This window comes from Xenopus tropicalis, chromosome 2, assembly GCF_000004195.4.
Source record: "Xenopus tropicalis strain Nigerian chromosome 2, UCB_Xtro_10.0, whole genome shotgun sequence".
NCBI classification, from domain to species: Eukaryota; Metazoa; Chordata; class Amphibia; order Anura; family Pipidae; genus Xenopus; species Xenopus tropicalis.
Window position 1 is genome coordinate 73,110,970 of NC_030678.2, and position 26,539 is coordinate 73,137,508.

Genomic DNA, 26,539 nt, shown 5'->3' on the forward strand with positions numbered 1-26,539 from the left:
TCTGAAAAATAAGCTTCTTAAGGTTTATTTTAACCAAACTCAAAGGCAATTACAAGTTTACAGATTAGTGAGTATTTGGTGGGCTATTACATCCAACTTTTTTTGTGTGCTTATAAATTTGTGAGCATCATCAAGTATACTGAACACAATTCCAGAACACATAAACCCCCACAAAAAGGAATACACTGAATCCATAATGTTTGGATTCAACCTGCAGACAGAATTCACTGCAAATTATATATATGTTCAGGTATAAGCAAAAAAAAAAAAAAAAAAGCACATTGTTTTCCAGGGCTTATAAAACATTAAAAGCAGCCATAAACTCCTAAGATTAACTTTGTCAATTCCAGTTCCCTGTTTAATAGAAAGAACCCTAGCAGCTGAAATTGAACAAAAATAGACTAGTTTACCAACAACAAATCAACAAATTCTGGTTATATTTAAATCCATGTTGTTGAAATATTTTAAGTTGAAATATTTTAACTATAATTACTTGCTTGTTCGATTGTAAAGGATTTTATACCTCCCTAAACTCCACTGTCAGATTTAGCCAAGTGTCTTGCAGTAGTTGGGGAAATTCTATTTTTTGTAAGAATTTAATTTTTTTAAAAAGGCATCTGTGGGCTGCTCACACTGACGTTGCCATCTAAGGCATAGACCCACAAGAGCCTATATATATAAATACACCCTGGTCCAGTTCATTATTTTATTTTACTATAATTCTTAATGGACTGAATTTAGGAATTTCATTAATAAAAATGTCAGTGTAAATTCCAAATGAAAACCTGAGTTACTCGAATTTACTGATCCCCACAGCAAATTCATATAAGCCCCACCTAAACTGTAGGAACAAAACATTTTCTCATAGATGTATATTAAAACTGCTTTTCAAAGTCCCCTTATATGTTCTGTACCAGTACATAGCAAATATGCTAAGTAACCATACATTGATCACCTTTTTTACTACTTTGGGATAATTTATAGCTTATGGAAATTTCAAATTTGTGGGCAAATGCACGCAGGGCTGCTACAAGCCATCATTTCTTGCTGGTAAAGTTGCAGGTTCCCAGCAGAAGAGATGGTTACTACTGGCTCATTTTATCATCTCTTTGCTTATGGCTTGCTTTAGTGCGATTAGGAAGAGTTTTTTATCCACACTGCCTGTCATGCGTTATATTATATACTATATACTGATTATCCATGTTAACCATTTTGACATATACTCACATATTTTACATGCTCTGGATATGGGGTATTGAATTTAAGGACATGAAGCTGAAGTTGTTCTGGAAAATTAATTTGTAAAGAAAACCAACGGCGGATTTACAATTTTGCCGCCCCCATTCCCCACTCCACTACGCCCTCGCCCCGCCCAGGGTTGCAAGCTTGCGCATCCATTTAACTCACATACAGACCACTGAGCACTTACATTTTCGGCACATCCTGTCCCCAGTTTTCCATATGTAAGCAAAGTTGAAGTGCAACTGGGCGTCGTGCCGCCCTAGGCCTGGGCCTTTGTGGCCTTACCACAAATGTGGAGAAAACTAAAAACTGCTTCTTTGTCTGGGGTCCAGCCCTCATTAAATTGTCTTTTTCATATATATGGTGTATACCATTAAGTCTGACAACCCTGCGATCAGTACTGTAAGGACACTTAAAGTTAATACACTGTATCACAGTTCAGATGACTTTGTGATGTGTGTACATGTGTGTGTAAATCATTCTGTAATTATTACAGGAAAGTAATACAGGTGTGGGTTTATCTGGAAAACTTGGAAATGGGGTTTTCTGCATAAGGGGTCATTTTTAATTTGGACTGACTAAAAAAACATTTAATAAACATTAAATAAACCCAAAAGGATGGTTCTGGCTCCAATCCAGAACCATGCAGCTTATTTAGAATTGAGGATGAGGTTCATTATTACAAAGGAAAGGTAAAAAATGAAAACAATGTTTTCTTTGCTTAAAATATACTAAATGGGAGATGGCCTTCCTATAATGCAGAGCTTTTTGGATATTGGGTTTCTAGGTAAGAGATCCCATACCAATATGCACTATATGATCACTTCTTTTTGTAATTTGTTCCTTCTACAAAAATAACAGTATAGTATCATGCAATAATTTGCTTTGAGAGTGTGGCAACTTAAAAATATGCATGTTGGGGTGGTGATTAAGTTTGTTTTACAAAACAAGTGCATTAAACTAAACTAATTTTATGGCCTAATTAGTTCATGCATTCCCATCTCAATTTTATGTAAGTTCTATACAGGGAAATATAATAAGTTATGGGAGCGACCCTATAAGTGAAAAGCTTTGCTTTCATTGTCTTATTTATGCAAAACCTTTCCAAAACAGACCACTGCCTAAAACCCACTGCTGGAGAGGCCTGCATAACAGTGGCCTGCAACACATTTTAGGCTTCTTCACTTGTGAAGGTGATAATGGTCCAGTATCCCTGTAATGATGGCTTTATCCTTAGCAGAAATGTGTTTCCCTCATACTGCTGTCTCCTGCTCTGCCTGCTGCTCCTCTTTCTTCGGTTTCATTTTGCAGAATCCATGAAGACCACAGAAACAAGCAAATGTAAACTGAGGCATTGGGGGTGGTAAAGAGACAATTGCAGATATCCAAGGGCACCTAGATTAAAAGGACAGAGTTACACATGAATTAAATCATATATATAAATACTAGGGAAAATGTCAGCACATAATTTTAGCTTGGATTTACCAGTTTCAAATACATGCCATTATTATTATTTTCAATTGTTATTCCTAAAACTAACTAAAGTATGAAGGCATAGTTGATTCTGAGTACAGATAAGCACTTTCCTGCATTGAAATACTGTCAGCAGACTCTGTGAAAGTTGAGAGGACTCAGGTGCATAATGGATGCTGACTGATATGAAATTTAAATATATGACTTCAGTTTATGTTCACAACCAGGGTTTTCTCCCCACAGAGGCAAGCCATGCCGTTACTTCCTTTCTTTATATATTTGCTTATTGATCCAGGTAACCTCCTATTCTGGAGCGGAATGGTGTATGCTGGGTAACAATGCTAGTGGCCTAGGCAACTACCCATCCCGGAAGAAGCTAGTGGCATCCACACAACCATTTTAAATCTACTAGGAATTAGGTCACCCCATTTACAGTTTCAGATGAGGACTGCACAATCTGTACTTTATGGTAGATGGAGGTGGGAGGTAGTTTGTTACAGACAGATCTGATTCTCACCAACATGATGTACAGATATTTGCATGGAGCCTCCTGCTTCCTATTTCCTACAAAACTACATCCTTGGAACCAACTTGTACAATATTTGCTATTAAAATAGGGTGGAATATTTGGCATATATATAATGTTTGTATATTTGTATAGGATTTTTAATGATGTATATATCAAGATCCCATATAAGTAGGAGGCAGTGAAATTTCCCTCTGGTGAGCTGAGCAAGCTCTATTTTCACACTTTGATAAATACGTCCCATGGAATCTAAGGTCTGAAGCGCCCCATGGTGCTCACTCAAAAAGCCCTTGTGCCCCAAGATACACTGCACTCTGCAATAAAATCTGGCAAGAAAAGCAAAAACAGCATGAAGAAGGCGCAGATAGCCATGCTAACCATGCTACTGCATGGTGCATTGTAATTGACCCCTAAAATGTTGGCATTCATAAATAAAATGCTTTTTTCAATTTTCAGCTGAAATCTGCAGTCCTACATAATTTTCAGGTTGAAGGGACTTCTGAGAAAAGTTCAATTTTTTATGTGTAGTTTTTTTTCCAGATTTTTGGCATACAATTGTTTTGTTTTTTTCTCAAAAAAATCAAGATAGTTTGTAGTATTTTCTTGAAAAAAACAAGATTTTTTTTAAAAAACCACAAATATTAAGATTTATAAAACTTTGTGACTTTTTTGACTGACAAAAAGTACACCAGGTTTAAGCTGTTGAGAACCATTGAGTCCTATGGAGGCTTACAATGGTAGAGGAATAGAATAGTCAGTGACAACCTGTCCTTGACACATTTTCAAGGGGAAGTTAATCAACTCATTGTTTCTATTTAACCCAGTTTCAAGGGGAAGTTAATTCCATGGTTGTTTTTTAATTCACCCAGTTTCAAGGGGAAGTTAACCAGATAATTGTTTTCTATTTTACTCAGTTTCAAGGAGAAGTTAATGCCATCATTGTATTCTATTTTACCCAGTTTCAAGTGAAATTTAAACATATTATTAGAATGAGCATCAATGCTCTTAAAATGGCTGCAGGAGCAATTCCTGTTTGGGAAAAATAAAGAGGATTCATGGAAATGAACATCCAATTACGTTTCACAAATATCTCGAGTCTTTTCACTTGAAAGAATTGTGATTTGCAGACAATAAACTCAATATTTTCATTCGACTCTACCACCATTATCGTGACATTCAAGAATGATTGTGTTCCACCGTTATTTGAAAAAATACCAAGTCAAATTTACACAATTTTTAAGACCAGAAAAATTCTAGTTTTAGTAAACTGCCCCTTAAAGGACAATGAAAGGTTAATATAAATTAAAAGTCTAAAGGCATTCTTTTTAAGTACTTACTGTATATCTAAATTCCCAGATCCCTGCTTGCTTCTCTGAGATATGGTGCTGGCAGCCTACAGCAGTGTGAAGACTACAGTGACATCACTGAAATCTCTCTGTCCTTTCTGTAGGCTGCCAGCGGCAGCCTTCCTATTCTCTGAGCATGTGTGTAACTTGATCCTGTCTCCTGTTCTGAGCTACACATGCCCACCAGCCAATCAGAAGCGGATCTGGCAGAGGGGAGGGAATGAAACACATGTGCAGCATGAAGCAAGGAGGGAAAGGAAGGGAGAATACCTTTTTAGAGATGGCTGCCTGTTCTAGAAAATGTGAAGTAAGTGTGACTGAGTAAATATTTGATTAGGTGAGCCAAAAGTGTGGCGTTTTTAATAAACAATAGGAGGACTATTGGGCAGTATGCTTTTTAAATTTTGACTTGCATTCTTCTTTAATGAAGAATACTAGCAACTATTTCAGTATGTTTGAAAGTTTTTTCTACTGCGGTTCCTGATAGGAACCCCAAAGAGATTGCTCAGCCTGGACACTTGCACTTGCTCAGTAGCTACAGTAAGTCACTAATAGATTTCTTGTGCTCAGCCAGGGAGATCTAAACTGGTATGGAATGGAATATTTAAACTATGAGATTAGACTGTCATGGTTGGGGTTGTTTTCTCTGGAAAAATGGGGCTTGCGAGGGGACATGATTACTCTGTACAAGTACATTAGAGGGGATTGGGAATGTTCCTTTTTCCCAAAAAAAGGCCACCCTTGTATGTATGTGTGTGTATAGATAGGTCAGTATAGGTTTGTGTGTGCTGGGTTTACTTGGAAGGGTTGAACTTGATGGTCTTTTTTTTAACCCTGTTTAACTAAGTAATTATCTGTAAGGGTCATGTTACTTGGGTGAGAAGATTTTTTGTTCAATGTAAATTAATAACGCAGACCTCAGGTGATAATGACTAGTCCTACCATCTGTTTCAGAAGAAGACTGCATTCCAACAGTATAAAAAAAAAAATAAAAAAAAAAAAATATATATATATATATATAAAAAGAGTAGCTTTTTTGCATATTTAAATAAAGATTCTGCAAAATAAAGTTGCTACAGAGACAACAGAAAGAACAAGGCATATAAAATTACCAAAGCAAAGTGAAAAATATCCAGCTGATAAGTGCGATTTGTGTAAAAGGACATCACATTGTAATGCCATAACTTATTGTGCTCTGTATATTTACATTTATACCTATAGGAGAGGGCAGCCATATGGTTTCTGTGGGCTTAAGTAAACTGATTATAATTATATATACATAATTTATGGCCACTTTGGATCCTTTTTTGGACCAACAAATCCAAAGCCAACAGTTCCTAGTATTTTTCCAAGGCTTTGCACACACTCTTTTTCATGTAACTGTACTGTGCTGGACACCTGAATAATCAGACATTTTTTTTATTGAGTCTTGATTACTGTATTCATATTTTAATGTGTCAAATCAGCATTCAAATTGACTTCTGTTTTTGCCCACATTTTTGTAGAAATCACATGACTTGGTGCATTTTTTGTTAATCTAGAGAGAAGTACACAAAGACCCAAGCAACCCCCACAGCACAATATTTGGTGACTGTCTGTGGCATCTTACAGCAGCTCCACTGGCATTTACCAGAATCTACAGGTTGTTAGTCCAGGCCTGATTAAGAATGCCCAAACCCAAGCAAGCAACATAGCTGCACCTATACATGTATAAATGCAAATAGCATATGCAAGGAAAAGGGGCTTTCCTTGTACAAATTATGGCAGGGGTCTGCAGGCTCCTGCCATCTCTCTCCAAATCCTTTATTCTTAAGCACTTAAGCACTCCCTTTCTTTCCCCTCTCTTTTTTTAGACATTATAGCCTGACTTATTTCATTAATGGCTGTTGGAAAATGCAGGGAGATTTTAAAAGCCAAGAGCCTCCCCTATCTCTTAAAACTCTCACTGTTCCTGTATCACCTGTATTCAGTTGGCTTATTCCCTTTGATTCTGATCCTAGTGGTAGCTTGTAATCTGAGCTTGAAAAGAATTGCATGAGTGTACAGTAATTTCAGGGGGAGCACAACCTAAATAGCAGCAGTTCACTACTGGATAATAGGTTTTCGGATAATGGATCCCATACCTGTATATATAAATCCTCCTGACGACAATCCTGTGGGGATCGAAACAAGTAGATATGGGTACGGAATAAAGCATTATACTTTGCAGACCTGCTGCCATGAGTGCTTTCTGTGGATACTGTATATATAAATATATATATACTTTATAAACCTATTTTCTTGGCAGCAATGCGGGGCACGTACGAGACTGGACCTGTAAGTACCATTGGGAAAATTATTTTTTCCTATGGCAACTAAGGAGTACCAAAGGGCTACAAGTTACACCCCTGGTTTGACCTTTAATAATTCTATACTGAAATATATCTTTTGTTGCATACTTATATAAGGATGATGGTGCTATATTTGTAACAGCAGCAAACCTATCCTTGATCTTATTCTATGCTCAAAATCAGAAAAGACAGCTGCATACTTTTACTGTCAATGTCTGCTAAATCATTGACTAAGCTTTGGGATGTGAATCATTGTATTTAATCCAGTCAAAGGAAAATACAGACAAAATACAGGCAATTGTAGGACTTCAAATATAGAATATATAATGAAAGCCTCGTCAATTAGGTGTGCATGACAACATTGGACTAACAGTAATATCAACTGAGAAAATTCTTTTATAGTCTCGAGTTCTTTTGTAATGTTAAATAGATCAAAGAGTAATAGCACCTTAGATAGATATTGCCTATCAACAATCAGTCCTCTACATTTCCCTTTCATGATCCTAAATCTGGAATGTCAGACTTCAGGTTTTGTGAACTACATCTCCCTAGATCCTTTGTTTGCAACATCAGAAGGGCTGTATGATGGGAATTCATGAATAGATACCATTCTGCATTGCAAACTAAAAGTAATGCTTATTTATACAGTGCAACTGGGTTATTTTTATTAACTGACCTTTATAATAAAAATAATACAAATTCCATATGTCTTGCCATCTACTCATTTGGAGTTCTGTGCTCCAGCAGTAACTGTAACTGGTACTTTATTACAAATCGTTTAAAAGTTACAATGAAAGGGATGAGAGTTTTTTTGTGTGCTTAATTTGTTTGTGATATTCATTTGATAACTCCAGCAGTTCTTATTTGGGTGGTGTGTGTTAAATGTCAGATATCTTTAGAATGTTTTAATTTTGATTTTAAAATACATGTGTTTTTATAGACGCTCATTGCAATCTAAGGGGAAAACAATACTTTTGTTAAAAACAGTTGATCTTTCCAAACAGCTGATTCTCAGTAGAGACTCTCACAAACTGTATTTCTGTAATTTTGTTACAGAAGCTGCCTTTTGTCATCACCGTAGAATTTCATTAAGAGCAAATAAACATTTAATAACTTTCACTGTTTAGGATCTACGTTAAAAAAGTCAAACTAAGTTTCATTAACATTACATATTACTGGGGGGGGCACATAATAACTAAAAGAAAGTCTCTACTATGAATATACAGTATATTATGTATATTTATATATTATGTATGTATATATAACTTTATTTAAAAAGCCTTACATGAATACGCAGCCCTATACAGTTTTACATTTGAAAAGTACATACTCTTTAGTATATACTATTTAGCACATACTATTTAGTATAATGCTCAATAGTAAATAAGTAATAAGTCACAGTAGGAAGTGCCGCTGAGCTAAAAATCTAAGCTGTGTTTGTAAACAAATGGACCCATGGATAAATTGGAATACAAAAAAACCCCAAAATTATATGTTACTAAACTATTTATGAAGGGAAATGTGCAAAATGTAGCTATCTCTGCACCCTGTGGTAATCTGCAGCATGAGAACCACTTTCCGCTGACTGTGCTGCCTGCATTTTCAGTGCAGTTGAAGTGAAGCACATCAAACTAGAACTGTCTGACTAAAATTGTACATTGCCCACTCAGTTATTTTTTAAATGCAACCACTTAGGGTGTTATGAGGGAGTACAAATTTCAGGGTAAATGTTTGTGTGTTTTATAAAAAAAAATAATTAAAGGGCCTCAGACACCTTACTTAATGGCAGAACAGACACAGCTGGGGCAGAATATGTATGTATATATTAAACACTCCCTTGGGTGCCAGTCACTAGCACTGTCGCGCAACAATGCTTTATTACTAGGTAGCTGACAGCACTGTCTGTTAGACTGACTGGCAGCTCACTGAGGCGAAGAGACTTGGGAGATTTATTTTTTTAGTCTTCTAGTGGTGTGTTTTTTTTTCAATATTCCCTTAGATACCCCTCAAAAAGGGGTAAAAAAAAAAAAAGAAAATTTTGATACACGGTTTGCACATATGAATCAATTAAATCACATGACAACAAAAAGAGCAAACTAAATTTAAAAAGGCATGAACAAAATTAAAATTGCTGTTCATCTGCCCAAACTACTGACGCACTTAAATGGCGGGTGCATGTTGCATCAGCAGATGTTGAAGCTCCTCTTTATTTCCTGTCACATCAAATCATTCAAACCGCTGGTCGAAACAAATAGAACAACAGTATTTGGCCACAACCATCAGTGCCCATATTGGTTGAATACTTTAAAATTAAGCCAGTGTATGGACATCTTTACAAGTAAACAAAATGCATGTCATTTTTGGAAAGTAACTGATACATTCACATTCATTGATACATTCATTTACCAAGGCAGGATTAAATTGTTTAAAAAAGATTTAATATACAACTACAATGTCATAACATCCTTTTTATATTATATATGTCTTCTATTAATCAGATTTAAAGGGTCCTCCATTTGCAGTAGTCCCAGCTTTGTAGAGCTTTGACATTCTAGCTGTCAGTTTATGAATATATTGAGTGGAAATTTCAAGCCACACCGTCTGTAGCTCTTCCCAGAGGTGCTTATAAGGCATTTCTGTTTGACTTTGTTGAAAAAATAAAAAATTCACATAATTTTTTTTCTCTGTAATAATAAAACAGTACCTTGTACTTATTCCCAACTAAGATACAATTAATCCTTTTTGGAGGCAAAGCAATCCTATGTTTAAATTATTTTTTAGTAGGTTATGGTATGGAGATCCAAATTATCGAAATATCCCTTATCCATAAAACCTCAGGTCCTGAGCTTTCTGGATAGTCATTTGTTGTTATTGGAAAAGCCAGGAGTGATTGGGCTTCATCCCATTCCTGTCTTGCTTGAGATTGATTAAATGAATCTTTGTCCCATGTGTGGCAATCTGTAGGCTAGTATTACACGGAACTATTTTCTAGTATTGGCCAAAAGTAGCTCTACTTGTCCATATTGCCCCAGAGAAAAAGGTTGATAACACTAGTTTCTGAAATTTCACTTCGCTTGTAGATGCTGTAAAGTTAATTGTTTAGTTCATCATGACTTTCAGCATGACATGACATCGCTGTCTTTCAAAAAAGTAGAAGAAATGGATCATCTTGTTCTTCTCAGACGGTAAAAAGGTTTATTTTCAGAATTATATATGTCTTTTCCATATAAAAAGGTATGTTTATACACAATTTTTATACATTGCAAACAAAACAACCTAGTTATCCATAGCTTTATATGAATCTTGAACCCATTCACTAAGGGCCAATGAATTTTTGAAAATATTTAATCCTCTAAACATATAAAGTGATATTTCTTTCTTCTCAGCTGCAAGAAGGTCAGCGTGGGAGGAATCATTAGGGAGGGGGAATTTCTGGTGTAACTGTCCCAGGGTGGGAGGATGAGAATCTTTGAGATCACATTTAGGTACTTTTCTAGGATATGTACTTTAAAATATATAATCGTATGTTGAGATGAAGCTTATCTGGTGTGCTTTATTCACTACTGGCAACAGGGAGACTGCTTGTTTGGTGATTCCCATACCTGGCCTATTGGTCATTCAACTAAAAAGCAAATTACCAAACTGTATCTAGTCTCTTTGATTATTATCAACCTTTAACTCCTACGAATAATAACATCTATATACTGAATAACACATACACGTGCTTTTTGTGACTTTCACCTATATAGTTACCAACAAATGCACATTCAATATTAAATTATATCAATTAAACATTCCATTTACACTCCTGGTGACAATACCCATGTATTTTATTCACTCTTTTTAAGTACAGTCTACAGTAAACACAATATTCTGTTTTAGTCAGGCATGTTGTAGAATATTTTTGTGTTACTTTCCTCTGTTTTGCATCCTCTTCCTTCATTTTCTTCCTCTCTCTTTAATCCCACAAGAATTGGCTGAACAATGGACAGCACAGTGGGTTAGGTAAAAGAGAACAAGATTCTGCATGGGCTCACAAATCTCACAGAATAAGGACAGGCTTTAGACAGCAAGAAGAGAGACAGGAGAAATTTCAGGGGGAGAAAAGAAGACTGTGAGACATGAAAAGACAGATTTTCTCACACTCTTCTTTGTCTTCTTTATGGTGTCACAAGGAGCAGATTGTATTGTAAGTATTGCAGTCTGTGTGTACATGTGTCTTACTTGTCATTTGTCATGTCGAACATACAGTAAACCATTATTTATGAAGTAATATTTTTGTTTTAGGTGCAAGTACTTTCTTGTAGTGGGGTTGTAATTTATTGTAATACAATAAAAAATTACTGTTGAGATATTATCATATAGACTCCTTTGTTCTATAAGAAAGCCATTTTTTACACAAATGATCATGTACTTAAAAATATATATATATATTTTAAAAGGCACAATGTGTTGTGGGGCATTTGAAAATAGCTGTAGGCTATGCATCTTGTTAGGTGGTGCTCAATTCCAGGGGGGCGTGGGGGATATATGTAGGCCCCCATCCCATACCTTCCATGTAATGCTGAGGTGCAAGGTAAAGCCTGTTTTAGGGCCCTTACAGGTGAAAAGGACAGGGCTAGCTGTGCCTCCCAACACTGCCCTATTTGCTGACTGCCAGATCTTTTACAGCAGTGCAGAGCAGAACAACAGAGGTGGAACAAGTGCTGTCCAAATGAGCACTAAGCTTCCTAGTAAAAACCCAAAGAGTGAAGTCCTAACCCCCAGAAGCACTCTTTTATCAGTTTGATAATCTAGCTTTTGATACACAACTGCACAAATTTTATATTGTCTTCTAACAGCGAACCAAAAATTGTAAGATAATAACTGGCACTTTAAATCAATAATCTTCAATATGTGACTTTTTAGCTGTTTCTGAACTGCAATCTCTGACAGTCAATGGACTGCTGAGACTTACACTACACACTGCTAATATATAAAGGCTTATTTAAAAACACAGTGCTGTTTGAAAAGTGTACATAAATCACATATTTTACCCATAATGCAGCATCTCCCTAGAATTCCAGCATCATTGGGACCATGCACTGAGTTGCATCTGCCACAACTGTACAAAGCATTTGAAAGCATGTACAAAGTAATTGTGCATTGCCTTGAATCATTGCAAGTTATAGCTAAAGCACACATAAATAAAGCAATGCCTACTGTTGCCTTTCTGCAGGTAAAAAAAAACAGCATCTACACGACCATATGGAGGATATTGGTACTTAGTGACAGGCAACATACAGAGACGCTTGTCCCCTGTGCAGCACATGGCTTTCTGCCCTATGTGAATTAGGAAAGCAATCACATAGGAATAAAAAGCCATATACCTCAGCAGGGGGAATACTTTTATAAGGCCACACAATATATCAGGAGTAATAATTGTTCTTGAACCCCCTGGTATTTCACAGATTAGTTCAAAAGATTCTAGTTCTTCAAACGGTAATAATAGGTAAAAACTGAGTGTCATTTTAATCTCTTGCAAGTATAGCTATCTCATTGTACAGTTCAATAATTTGTTAATTTATTGTCAATATTGCATTGTTGTATTATTGTATATATATATATATATATATCCTAATATGCTTTTAATTACACATACTTCAGGTATTCATAAAAAATGGACACATGTATTCCTCATGATCTACAGTACATCATTTTTATACAGAATAAGCAGATAGAAAACGTTCAGTTTAAAGATATTAAGCTGATGGCAATTATTTATGCACACCTAACAGGAAGTATATTTCAGACTCCTAGTAGTTATCATGATAATCTGTAAATGCTGACAGCTTGGTATTCTAGCAGAGAGGAGTTAAAATTACATGCATATACATTGTCAGAACACTCAAATTCTGCCCACAGAAAGTAACTTATGTATGCAAAGACACACAGCTTACCTCTCTGGGGAGACATAACAAATCAACCAAAAACAGCTGCTGTTCTTGGAATACAACTTCCCCCTGGCTACATGCCAGGGACCTCCCCACCTCTGCCAAGGGATATCTCCCCCCAGCTCTGCTCAAAGACCTCCCACCTCTAGGGCCAGGACTCCTTACCTACTGGTTAAAACCAATACCTTTACCTGGATGAATTCTGTTTTAATGCAGTTTGCCAACACCTGCCAGTTCTTGCAAAGAGAAATGCTCCCATTTCTCTTTATCTCTTCCTTATTGCCTCAGACTTTTGTTTTTCTGTAATCGCCCTTCTTTTTCTGCCATTCAAACTCAGTGTATGTTCTCTCTTCTGGCTCTTTCCATATGCTCTTTCTTCTCTCGTCTTTCTCTGTTTGTGTGATCCCTCCTCTCCTTTAGTCTTTCAGAAAAAGACCTAGGCCTCCAGTGTACACTTGAGATGTATGAAGGAGGAGAGATGGGGGGTGAAGTGGGTGAGTGTGATGGGGGGAGCAGAGGAGTGAGGGGGGCAGAGCAGGGGAGAGAAGGAGGGGGTCAGGTATTCCTGAAGGAGCCAGTTAACAAAGGCCCTATTCAGCTGCTTCTGGTCTGTGAAACAGAAAATGCAACAGGCTATTATGCAGGAGCCATTTATACACCTCCTAATCTGAACCCGAAGCCAGGACTAATCTCTGCACCTGCTACCCCATCCTTTACTCATACTTATACTCCTCTCTGTATAAATAATATTACATCTTCCATTATAGGTTCTTAATGTGTCATGTGTCAATAGAATTATATTCTGCTAAACTCTTAATTGGTCTCTGTATGTATACATCTGCTGCTTTAGGAAAAAAGTTAAAACATTGGTAGTGAATGCAAGAAAGAAAAAAAAAAAACATGCAAAATGACAAAGGGATTCTGCAAGCTGTCAGTAGTCATTCACCTAGAAAGAAAGGGCACTAGTGAGGAAAATAAATCCTGGAGCACTAGATAACTCATTATATACTCCTGAAGGGATCAAGTTCCTTTTAGATCAGATTTGCCATTATCTAGACTATTAAGAGTACAAATTTGTGTTTCCTGCTGTAAAATGTTTGTCCTATTTTCATACAAATACTGCTTGTCATATTCTATTTAATTATACCACCCTCTCTGACTCTTGCCTACGCTGTACTTCTCTTCTCCTTTGGTGGTTTATAATCTGACTTTATGTCTTTGGCATTCTAACCCATTCTTATCTGAAAAAGAGAACAGAGAGCTCGATTTCACTAATTAGAACTTACTTTGGTAGTTGGTACATTTGGTTGCCAGTAAAAACACCAAACATAAAAATGTAATATTCCAGAAACTTTCCATTGTTAATGTCCAGGAAAAAACATAATTCCTAATTTGTATGGTTTATAATGGGTACGTTTTGAAACTGGGAAAACAGCAACCACTGTGGGCATATAGGCACTCAAGGATCTCCACAGAGGTCACGAAGTTTAAAGTAAAAAAGGACTTTATTCAAAGCTACATTAAAACATGAAGCATCTCCATAAACTCTATGTTTTTCATGCCGTAAGGGCACTTAGTCGGTTTAATTAACCCAGTACAAGCCTTAGGACATTAGGCAATCCAAACTGCAGTCATCTGGTCCATTGCTTGGCTACTACTCCCATCAGCTACAGCAAACTGATGATGCAGTTCATCCACAGGTTGGATATAAGAGAAAAACAAGTGCATTTAGGAGAAGACTTATTTAAGTTTAAATTGGGATTCCTGGCATTTTCAAGAGCTAATGTTTGTTAGGAGCCACAGAACACACGCACTTGTGCATATAAATAGCCAATTAAAGAGGTCACTAACTACAGCTAACAAGGAAGTATAAATATGCTTACATTATACATAAAAAGATATTCTGCTCACATAAGCTTATTTTATTTGAAATGTTTATTTAACAGCAGACGCACTATATATACTATATATAATAACTTTATATAACTTTTTCTGCTGCCCTTTATATTTTGTGAGTTAAATTCTAGATAGTGGCATTTGTCATCACAGGACAAGATTTTTACCCACAGCCAGCACAGGCTACAACAGTGGTCCCCATACATTTTTAGAAAGGGCAAACAATCCTTGTTTTGTTTAAAGGGGAGGCATTTTTTAGTAGCTTAATGCAAAGAATGTCTTATGTCCTATATATATTGATAATGGGTGAGTGCAAAGGACCTCTAGTCTCTGTCTACATTAATTTTGTGGTCAAAGCCTCATTGCACCCCCCTAATGGTTTAAAATTTAATGGTGAGCACAACTTCCCCTTTTTCCCCTAACTTTTTTTTACCATGAGCCACACTCAAATGAAAAATAGTGTTGGATAACCACACAAGCTTAAAAGTTCCTTGGGGATGCCAAGTAAAGGCTGTGACTGACTAACTGATAGCCCCAATGTGGACTGCTAGCCTACAGCAAGCTCTGTATAGAGTAAACCAGTGTGTTTATACCTCAAAAATGTGCTTTCAAGCCAGGAATTTAAAAATGGGCACCTACTTTGAGTCATAAGCAAGTTTGCAGCTATAGGTTTTCCTAAAAGTAGACCCATGTTTTTGTCTAGGTCCGTAAAGGGCTGCATCCATTTTTTTTAGACAACGAAAGAAACATAGTTCTAAGGAATTTTAAATTCATTAAAGAAGAAGGAAAGCCTAAGTCACTTGGGGGTGCCAAAATGTTAGGTACCCCTCAAGTGACTTAAATCGCTCACCTTTTACCCCGGGCTGGGGCCCGGGGTAGCAGCGAGCGCTTCCTTCTTCCGCGTTGGCACATGCGCAGTAGTGTGAAAAGCTGAACTTTAACAAGAAGATCGGCTTTTCACTCTACTGCGCATGTGCCGGCCCAGGGATTTCGCCGCAGAAGAAATTCTGAAGAAGGAAGGGCTCGCTGCAGGTACCCCAGGCTGGTGCAGTTTTCTTCTTACAGGGGCACCAGCCCAGGGTAGAAGGTAAGCAATTAAAGTCACTTGGGGGTGCCTAACATTTTGGCACCCCCAAGTGACTTAGCCTTTCCTTCTCCTTTAAAGAGGGTTTAGAACTATTTGTAAATGTAATTGCTACTGAAAGCAGTAATTGTCCCTTTCTGTTCACTGCACTGCTTTTTCTGACTCTTGAAACATTATAGCAGAATCAGCAGATTAGAGTCTTGGCTGGAGCAGAGTTGTCTTCTCTTACATACTGTAATTAAGTCAGAACCAACAGTGTATAAAGAGACAAGTAAATACTGGTTCAGTTGCTATTACATTTACAAAAACTATCCAAAACTTTTTCATTAATGTATATTTGAATGCAGCTTAGAATTACATTTCCTTTCATTACGCAAAAACAATTTCAGTAGAGCTCCCCTTTGATTTGGCTCTGAGGACAACACAATACACAATCTGAAAAAAATCAGCACAAGAGCACTTCAGCACTTCATTGATTTAGTTTGATGCATGAATTAAACTACAGAAATGAGTTCAATCTGTTTCCCATAACTGGATATCTAAAGGTGGCCATACACGAGGCGATTTCGCTCGTTGTGCGATGAACGATTATATCGACAAACGATCGTATGGCGATCGAGTTCCCATACGATATGCCATCCACGGGCAACGATAATTCGGGAAAGATTTTGTCGCATCATTATCGTAAAATACCTACGATCGTACATCTACGTACGATCGATGTCGTTGACTTCCGCTGCTGGCAATCGTGACATGCGCAGAGAACAATCGTTGAAAGACAAATGTCTGACACTCACACCAACTGGCAGATTTTATCGTGAAACGACCAAAATTTTTAAACCTGGCCGATCGATTTTGGGGACGATAATGTCGGCTCGTTTAGTGGGCCGACGATCGTTCGTACACCACCAACTATACGATAACTTAACGATAGCATCGGATCGTTCGGGAATCGGTCGTTTGTAAGTAAAAAATCGGTCCGTGTATGGCCACCTTAACTCATGTCCTCACAGGCTACAAATCATGCTATTGTTGTTTTACCCAATTGCTTTCCCTATATACGAATACCTGTACCAAAAAATCTGCTGATTTCTAACAATAAATAGAACCTAAATAGTAGTACGAATTGGTGGCCACTGTATATACCACAATGATGCACCCTATGCTCGCCATTCATTTCAGCTGTTGCTTGACTGCACAGACATACAGTATGTTTATTTATAACTGTTTAAAGACTAAAACACGGAAGTGCACATGTAATAGGTTTTGGAATTGTCGTAAACTGGAGTGATGATTTAAAATTTGAATGTATTCCTTCTCTAATACTGTACAAAGCATTTTTGATCTGGTAACTCTTCCCCCCCCCTCACTTTTTTTTTGAGGTGACATTGTTTTCACTTGTTCAACATGAGTTTTTTTGAATAGGGCTTGTACTGAAAATACTGTACTTCTTCCTGACTATTATATAATAAAGAAATATTTATCTTTCTTCCTGCATTAAACAGGGAAAACAGCAAAATTATAAGTCACTGGAGGTAATTTATAAAGTTTGCACAGCGCATATTTTTTTGCAAATGGTTGTTTTGCACGTTTTCCCCTAATGTTTACATTTTCCACTGCTGTGCCTGTCTTTCCTTTTTGTTGAGAATCGCAGCAAAATGCAAATTGCGCACAAAAATTTGCAAATAAGATTGCGGTTTGCGCAAGCATGCCCCCTGCGCATATTTATTGTACGCGAATATAGTGCCAATTTTCACTTTGCGAATATGAATTCGCAATTTGAGAAATCAGTTTAGCCAATAGTTTTTCCGCCGCCAAAATAGTATTATAACCTGCCTAACTTATAGTTGATCCAGAGGAAGGCAGAGGAAGGCAAAAAACCCCACCTGAAGCCTCTCTAATTTGCTGCAGAGGGGAAAAAAATTCCTTTCTGACTCCAAGATGGCAATCGGACCAGTCCCTAGATCAACTTGTACTAAGAGCTATCTCCCATAACCCTGTATTCCCTCACTTGCTAAGAATCCATCCAGCCCCTTCTTAAAGCTATATAATGTATCAGCCAGCACGACTGATTCGGGGAAGGAATTCCACAACTTCACAGCTCTCACAGTAAAAAAATCCTTTCCAAATTTAAACGGAACCTCCCTTCTTCTAATCGGAGTGGGTGCCCTCGTGTCCGTTGGAAGGACCTACTGGTAAATAAAGCATTAGAGAGATTATTATATGATCCCCTTATATATTTATACATAGTTATCATGTCACCTCTTAAGCGCCTCTTCTCCAGTGTAAACAGACCCAACTTGGCCGTCTTTCTTCATAACTGAGACTTTCCATACCCTTTACCAGCTTAGTTGCCCTTCTCTGGACCCTCTCTAATTCAATAATGTCCCGTTTAAGCACTGGAGACCAAAACTGAACAGCATATTCTAGATGGGGCCTTACCAGCGCTCTGTAAAGGGGAAGAATAATCTTGATGAATCTATACCCCTTTTAATACAGCTCAAAACCTTGTTTGCCCTTGCAGCTGCCTGGCATTGCTTGCTACAGACAAGTTTATTATCTACAAGGACTCCAAGGTCCTTCTCCATTATGGATTTGCCTAGTGCAGTCCCATTAAAGGAGAATGCAAGTCAAAATTTAAAAAGCATACTGCCCAATAGTCCTCCTATTGTTTAGTAAAAACGCCACACTTTTGGCTCACCTAATCAAATATTTACTCAGTCACACTCAGGGCCGGAACTAGAGGTAGGCAGAAGAGGCAGCTGCCTAGGGCGCAACAATTGGGGGCGCCAGGCAGCAGCCTCTTCTGCCTACCCCTAGTACAGTTTGCGTTGCGCTGCTTCGTATCACGCATCGCACATCGCGCCACCCCCCTCCCCCCGTGCTCGAACTGTGCATGCGTGTTAAAACACATGGGGTGGGGTGCAATGTAGCGGTGCAGGGGCGAGGTAGCCGACCGGGTTGCCTAGGGCGCCCGGTCGCCTCGGCCCGCCCCTGGTCACACTTACTTCACATTTTCTAGAACAGGCAGCCATCTCTAAAAAGGTATTCTCCCTTCCTTTCCATCCTTGCTTCATACTGCACATGTGTTTCATTCCCTCCCCCCTCCCCTCTGCCAGATCCGCTTCTGATTGGCTGGTGGGTATGTGTAGCTCAGAACAGGAGACAGGATTACAAGTTACACACATCCTCAGAGAATAGGAAGGCCGCTGGCAGCCTACAGGAAGGACAGAGAGATTTCAGTGATGTCACTGTAGTCTTCACACTGCTGTAGGCTGCCAGCACCATATCTCAGAGAAGCAAGCAGGGATCTGGGAATTTAGATATGCAGTAAGTACTTAAAAAGAATGCCTTTAGATTTACTTTTAATTTATATTAACCTTTCATTGTCCTTTAAGGATATAAGTGGCTTGCATATTTTTACATCCCAGGTGCATGACCTTACATTTATCCACATTAAATCTCATCTGCCAATTAGCCGCCCAGATTGCCAGTTAGTCAAGATCCTGCTGCAAGGATGCCACATCTTGGATAGAATTGACTGGTCTGCAGAGTTTTGTGTCATCTGCAAACACTGATACATTACTTATAAAAGACTTTCGCGTTGTGAATAAGAATTTCTAATTATGTTTGCACATAAAATGCACCAGCCTTGTTCAGCTTTATACATATAAACAGGGGCAGGACAAATACCTGTATGTTCACTGTGTGAATAATTCTGCGCAAATTTACCTCAAATAATTACCTCTAAATTAAGAGACTCCTGATTACAGGATAAAGAACAAAACAGTTGTTATTGGTATAAAATTATTCTTTATAATACAAAGAAAATATCAGTAATCTAGTTGAAAAGAACAGGCAGATTACATTTTGAACATGGATTTTGCTCAGGCCAAACCAAATCCAAATCCTTAAAATGATGTGACTTTTTGTATCACAAACATGAAAGTCAAAAAATTTTCACCATTCTCTTTAACCCTTCAGTGACCTAATTTGCATATGCAAATTAGGATTTGGATTCGAATTGGTATTCTGTTGAATCTTTCACAAAGGATTTGTGGTTTGGCCGAATCCCAAAATAGTAGATTCAGTGCATCCCTACTTTATTTTACATGCTCTATTTATATCATCTACTTAAAATATAATCATTAGCAATTAACCAAGTATTTGAGACTTACTAGTTAAAGTAGGTACCTCTATAAGAGCTATGCAAAAGTGGGTCTGTTATATAAGAAACTGCTTAGTTCCATACATAAATTTGGACATAATAGGCCCCGTTAAATAAATATATAAATTAAAAAGTTGATTGTGGAGTGGAGAAATAGCAAAGGAGAAAGAGGTTTTCCAAGCAGCAATATAATCTCACATTAGGAATCATTTCTGTTCTTTTTTTGTTCCTTACATCTCTAAGCCAAAGATTAGATTGTATAGGGAACCTGTGCAATCCCGTTAGCCTTGCACAGTATCCATATGGTCCAGGGCCAGTTGGATTTTCCAGTCTGGTCCATTAATATATGAACAAGAGATTGCATTGTTTCGGGCCCATACACAAGACAAAAGACTACTGGCAAGGTCCAGTGGCTAAGTTAGCGGCTAAAATCTAACCTGTTTATAGTCACCCTTTGAAAGGTAAATAAAACAATTTTTGGGGAGAATTAATGAACAAATGATGGCTTCTACTGCAAAACTTTATGAGGATCCATCCAACTACTACTACTACTACCTGACTAGTAAAATCTGCTAGATGCTGTAGCAGCAAGGGCCAGGTCCTTTAAGCACCAGGGACTCATAAAGGTTTTAATAAACCACTGGTTTTGCAGTTGGTGCACTTAGGTCTGTTGGGCATATTTTCTTGCAAAAGTCTGAAGAAGCATTTGTATGGAAGGATTGTAAGCAGTTAGCTCTATTTACTGTAGTTATCCTAGTAAAGTGCCAGACTTCTTGTGGGGCTTTATAATAAGTTTATGGAGTGTGTTGTGCTAGTTTAGGCTGTCATTAATTTTACCAATTATGGGAACATTTTTTAGAAGTTTGAGTTCACTTATAATATCCCTATTTTGCAACAGGGGGTACATTGTTTATTATAATGCACATGTTTCAATGAGTTGTGACAGAAATCATTGAGCACTGATTATAACTGATGGCATTACTGCATAGTTTATAATGATATAATTTACAGGATATTCAAAGGGCTTGTGTATAAAATGGATATATTTAACAGGATAATCATGGGTCTTTTACATTTTATATACAGGTATGGGTTCCGTTACCAATAACCCATTATACAGAAAGCTTAGAATTATGGGAAGACCAACTCCCACAGATAATTCAACATTTTAAGGCCTATTTCTAACAGAGATATTGAGTGAATTGCTTTCTACATAGACTGACTGTCTGGGTGTGAACATGGAAACATTGCAGATTTGATAACTATAAAGGCAAGGCCCCACATTTGAAATTAAATTGAGACAGTGTTTAACCCCATCTGATGTGATCACATGACATGTCACATGTCCTTTTCTCTTGGTGCTGTCATTTGAATATAAAAAAGTGAATACATCACTGTGTACATTTTGGAGACAATTGGTCTGACCAGAGACTTGTCTTCAAACTGTTGTGACTTTTTTGAGACATTTGAAATATGAATTTAAATGGATTTTTACAGTAATTTATGACGTAGTTTATTTGTCCTTGAAGTATCCTTGAATCAACTGATTTAAGAATGGGAGGGACCTTCATAAGAAAGATTTTGTTTAAGTAAATACAAAAATTATGATTTTTGTATCATGGTTTGGGTAATACATTACTACTTGGGAAATGAGTCTCCTTTTTATCTTTTGTATTAAAATTTATGCACAGACACCCAAACTGGTAATACAATTCTGTAAGGTGGAAGCCTGATTTTACTGTTAACAGGTGAGATATTTCCCTTTTCTCTGTAATAATTAACAGTACCTTGTAACTGATCCCAACTAAGAAATAATGAAAACTTATTGGAGGCAAAATTATCCTGTTGTGTTAATTTAATGCTTCAGTTTTTTTTAGAAGACTTGAAGAATGGTCATCCAAATTACAGAAAGATCCCTTGCAAAAACCCCAAGGTCCTAAATATTAGGGCTAACAGGTCCCATACATGTATATACATATATTTTTATTCCAGAACATTTTGTTAAAGGTTTAATAGTATAAAAAAGTCAGCTACAGCAAAATTCCATATTTTTAAGGATACAGTATAGTTCCTGCTACTTTCAAAGCTCTTAAAGCTACTTCTGTGCAACAAACAAAGTGCTGGTCCCAGTGGTTCTCTTATTAAAGGTCTTGCAGCCCTTTATCTTTCCCACAGGATCAAAAGAAAGTGTAAATCAGCAGATCCAAACTTTCTGCTGAAGTCTGTATGACTCACTTGTGCTTGAATACACTTGCCTAACCTGCAGCCCTCCAGCTGTTGTTGGACCTCAGCTCCCAGGGGATGCTGGTAGTTGCAATTAGACATCCCTGAGCTAGAGGAAGTGTACTCCGTACACATCGTAATTCTAAGAGGCACCTGAGACTAAACCCTCATGGGCACTCGTTGCTGCCAGGGAATAAGGAATTTATATAAAGCAACCTACTTTTAATTGGAATAGCTTGAAATAGTATCATGTGTTTTTTTATAAGCACAAGCAAAGACCATGCACACAAAAAATAATAATAATCCCAAAATGCAGAAAATTAATTAATGCGCATTGGGACTTTTATTATTTTAATGGTTATTTCTCTTATATTTAACTTTAATATCAAAAAGCAATATGTTTTGTTTGTTTTTTTTTTCATGCAAATGTATGATTTGTTCTTTTTTATATAGTTAATATATTAAAAAAAACCCAGCATGAATGTAAAAAATGTCTTCCCTAGAGGCAATGACTGATTGATTTGGCATTCTCAGTGGGGAAGCACGCCTATCAAACAGAGATAAATTTATGACCAGGAGAAAATGGTGCAATTGTGTGTGTTAAAATCACAAGGGCTCATTTACCGATGCCTATTAATGTGTTGCAACTGCTCTAGTACTAAGGGCCACAAAATTCCACTGTAGGGTTTGGGCTGCAAGCTGCACCTTGCTCAGGGCCATTTTAATAAATGTGCAAAAGGGGCCTTGGGCCCACCAGGATAGGGGGTCCATCAGCACATATTTGACCTGGGATAGCCTTTGGCAAATGAGACTCCTCATTTTAATCTATTGGAAGAGTTCTATAGCATGGTTATTCTTAATTCTTTGCCTTTTGTAGCTTCACCATTTTGTCATTTATCTGGAGTTCTATAGCATGGTTATTCTTAATACTTTGCCTTTTTGTAGCTTCACCATTTTGTCATTTATCTGCTCTGAGGACTGTTGGTTCAGGGCAGAGAGAGCCCTGTACGTAACATCTGCAATGACAATCAACCTATAATGATTTTCTTCAAAAAGCAAATAATGTTATGTAATATACTGATCTAGATTTGATTTAGATCAGGGAAGCTTCAATTTGCACTGCAAAATAATGAGTGGTCTAAGGTATCACATTTCTGAAGAATCAACTGAAGCAACGCTGCTTTTCATTATGACCAATGACAGCCACTTGTGAATTTTACCTTCACTTGTCTATAGTCTGCAGCTAGGAAAGTCTTCAGAGACTGCAGGCTAACAGAAAGCCATTTATTTTAAATTTGAAACACACTTTTGAAACACTGGTTTGAGTGCATCTAAACTTGTGAGCTAAATGATGTCATCTAAATCATACAGGACACTGTACTTGATCCTAACTAAAACATAGTTAATATTTATTGGAGGCAAAACAATCCTGTTGTGTTTAATTAACGTTTAAATGATTTTTAGTAGGCTTACAGGAGAACTAAAGTTGAAAAACAAAATCAGCATAAAGTATTGGGCATTATATGTGGATATGTATACCAGCCGCCCGGATCTCAGTGCTCTCCCAAGTTTTTCCAACACATTTAATCTCTTAACACAAATTGAACAGGTGATTGTAAATATATAGTTTCCTTTTCCTGAAGAAAATTACAATCTCAGGGCACATGCATGAGCAAATAAATGTCTCCAAGCCCTGGGCATGTGTATTAATGTTTAAAGTGTAGTGATGATGCTCGGGTCATGTGACCTGCCCGAATGTCATTGCTTAGCTTTTATGCCCTTACTGCCTTATCTGCTTCAGGCGCATGGGCATTCAGCTACAAGCAGAAGTGAAAGTGATGTGCAGCAAAAGAACATGGCTACTAATACAATAAGTATGAATAATATGAATTATATCTTAGTTGGCAGTTCAACGTACTGTTTTATTATTACAGAGAAAAAGGAAATCATTTTAAAAAAAATTAATTATTTAATTAAAATGGAGCCTTTCCATAATTTGGATAAAAGGTTTCCGCATAACGGATCCCATTCCTGTATGACTTCGTAGCATACAGATTTTAAATAGAGCATGCAAAAATAATCTTTGCCAAATAGCCTGCAAGAAGTAAGGGGGAACATGGTTACCATCTATTCTATTGGTTACGTGGGAGATCATGTAAAAAGTTCCTACAATTTATGTAACTTGTGACCTAAACTTTTGCTATGTTAAAAGCCCTCTTTGCTCACATGCAAGTATACACTTTATTACTTGATGCATTATTTAATGCCATTGTATAAACCAGTTTTGCACAGCTTCAGATACACCTATATGATTTAGTTTGTGCAATGCGATATCATAACCTTACTCTTTGGAAAAGTATAATGAGGACAGATATATATATATATATGAGGACACAGAGCATCTTTTACATGCAGAGCTGCCACCTACAAATTTAAGAGTATGCCCTATATAATGTTTAGTCCATTGGTTCCTGCTATATATATTTAGTATCTGTATATTATAATTAGTTTTGTGGTTTATGTTACATATGCTGTAAGTATTGGTTAATCTTTTATAAAGTTATCTTATACAGGTATGGGATCTGGAAACCTGTTATCCAGAAAATTCCAAAATACGTAAAGGCCATCTCCCATAGACTCCATTATAGGCAAATAATTCTAATTTTTAAAAATGATTTTCTTTTTCTCTGTAGGCAAAACAACGCTATTGGGTTTATTCAATATTTAAATGATTTTTAGCAGGCTTAAGTTGTGGAGATCCAAATTACCGAAAGATCCCTTATCCGGAAAACCTCAGGTCCTGAGCATTCTGGATAACAGGTTCCATACCTGTATATGCTTATAAATCTTATATATGCTGTATGTCATGGTCAGCTAATTATATATATGTTGTATGTGTCCAAATTATATATATATAAATAATATATATAATTTATGGAGCCAAAGGAGTCTTAATTGTCCAGTAATTCCACAGCAATTCAAACTGACTGGCCAAAAAAAAAACCAAAACAACAACACATAAGTTGAAGAGAAGTCTGTTTCTTTAGCATATGCCTTTTCCAATTGCCAGGATAAACTATATTGGTTAAAAAAAACTTGCAGGTAATTCTATAATCCAAGTTATGTATACTGTCTTATGTTCTGAACATTGAAAACACACCTGTACTTGCAGTGGGGAAAGTGCTCAGGCTGTCACTGCTTATCCCTGTAAAATATATCCCCCACTCCTTTTGTGCACCCCTGCTGCACCCCTATCCCCCCTCCCAGTGACCCTCTGTCTCATTTCTCTCTGCCCAACCCCCCTCCTTCCAGCACATGGACTGAGTCAGCGTTAACCCTTTCCGCATAAGAGCGCCATGCATCTGACCCAGGTGTATAAAACACAAGAAGCTTACATACTCAGCAGATTTCTGATTTCATCAACAAACATGAGAGAAAGATGATCCAGTTTCTAGAGAAAATCCTCATGGGTACTGGATACCCAGAGTGCATACTTTCAGAATTGTTTAAAAATAGCATTATTGTCAGGGATAGTTCAGTGAATTTGAATACATGATCCTTCGGGATGACCTGCTAGCAGCAGCACACAACCAGAATTTAACCCCCTATGGGGGCCACACAATGTTGCTTTTGTATATTTTGGCTCACCTCTTTCTATTTTTAATTCTTTCATATCTTACACTGCACTATACTCTAGGTTTATCCTTACTTTTTACTCTTTGGCAAACACACATTCTCCATCTTCTTGTCTCTCTTCTTGTCTTCTCTGGATCTCTCTCCATCCTCCTTCTCCCTGTATCTTGTTCATAGAAGGCAGGATGGTCTGCGCATTTCACTCTAGCTGCTTCATCCTGCTGCTGCTGCTGCTGCTACAGGAACGAGCAACACACTGATAACTCAGTAGGGATTGCACGTTTTCTTTAGAGTCAAATTTCTCTATTTCACTCTTTCATGCCCTCTCTTGTTTACCCTTTCTTTGTTTTTTATCTCCCAGTAGTTGGCTGTCTCAAAAATAATACTTACAGTGCTCTGTAAGGAGGTGGTCGTGCTCTCTCTCTCTCTGTGCCTCTCTTTGTCCCTCTCTTGCTCGCTGCAGAATACGTTGTGCACTCTTCAGCCTGATCCTAGAAGCGCTCTTACAAATAGAGATCCCCCTTGTTTTATAGGGAGGGGCTGTGAAGGACAGGCTATATTAGGTGGGAACCCTGAAACATCACAAGAAAATATCACAATGAGACAACCACAATTCATTTATTGAGCTAGAGAAGGAAGTACTTGTGATTTGCAGATGACCATATAAACTGCAAAAGGGTTAAAA

General features: G+C 37.3%; 1 long non-coding RNA gene and 1 other non-coding gene across 2 annotated transcripts; both read right to left on the minus strand.

The window, feature by feature from the left end:
* Window positions 1-9: 9 nt before the first annotated feature.
* On the minus strand, window positions 10-26,422 carry LOC116408837. Its single transcript, XR_004221294.1, has 2 exons — window positions 26,245-26,422; window positions 10-2,637 (listed from the first exon to the last, which is right to left on the minus strand). It is a non-coding gene; the product is annotated as an uncharacterized LOC116408837 (long non-coding RNA).
* mir135-2 (microRNA mir-135-2) lies at window positions 12,211-12,298 on the minus strand. Its single transcript, NR_049677.1, has one exon. It is a non-coding gene; the product is annotated as a microRNA mir-135-2 (primary transcript).
* Window positions 26,423-26,539: the final 117 nt, after the last annotated feature.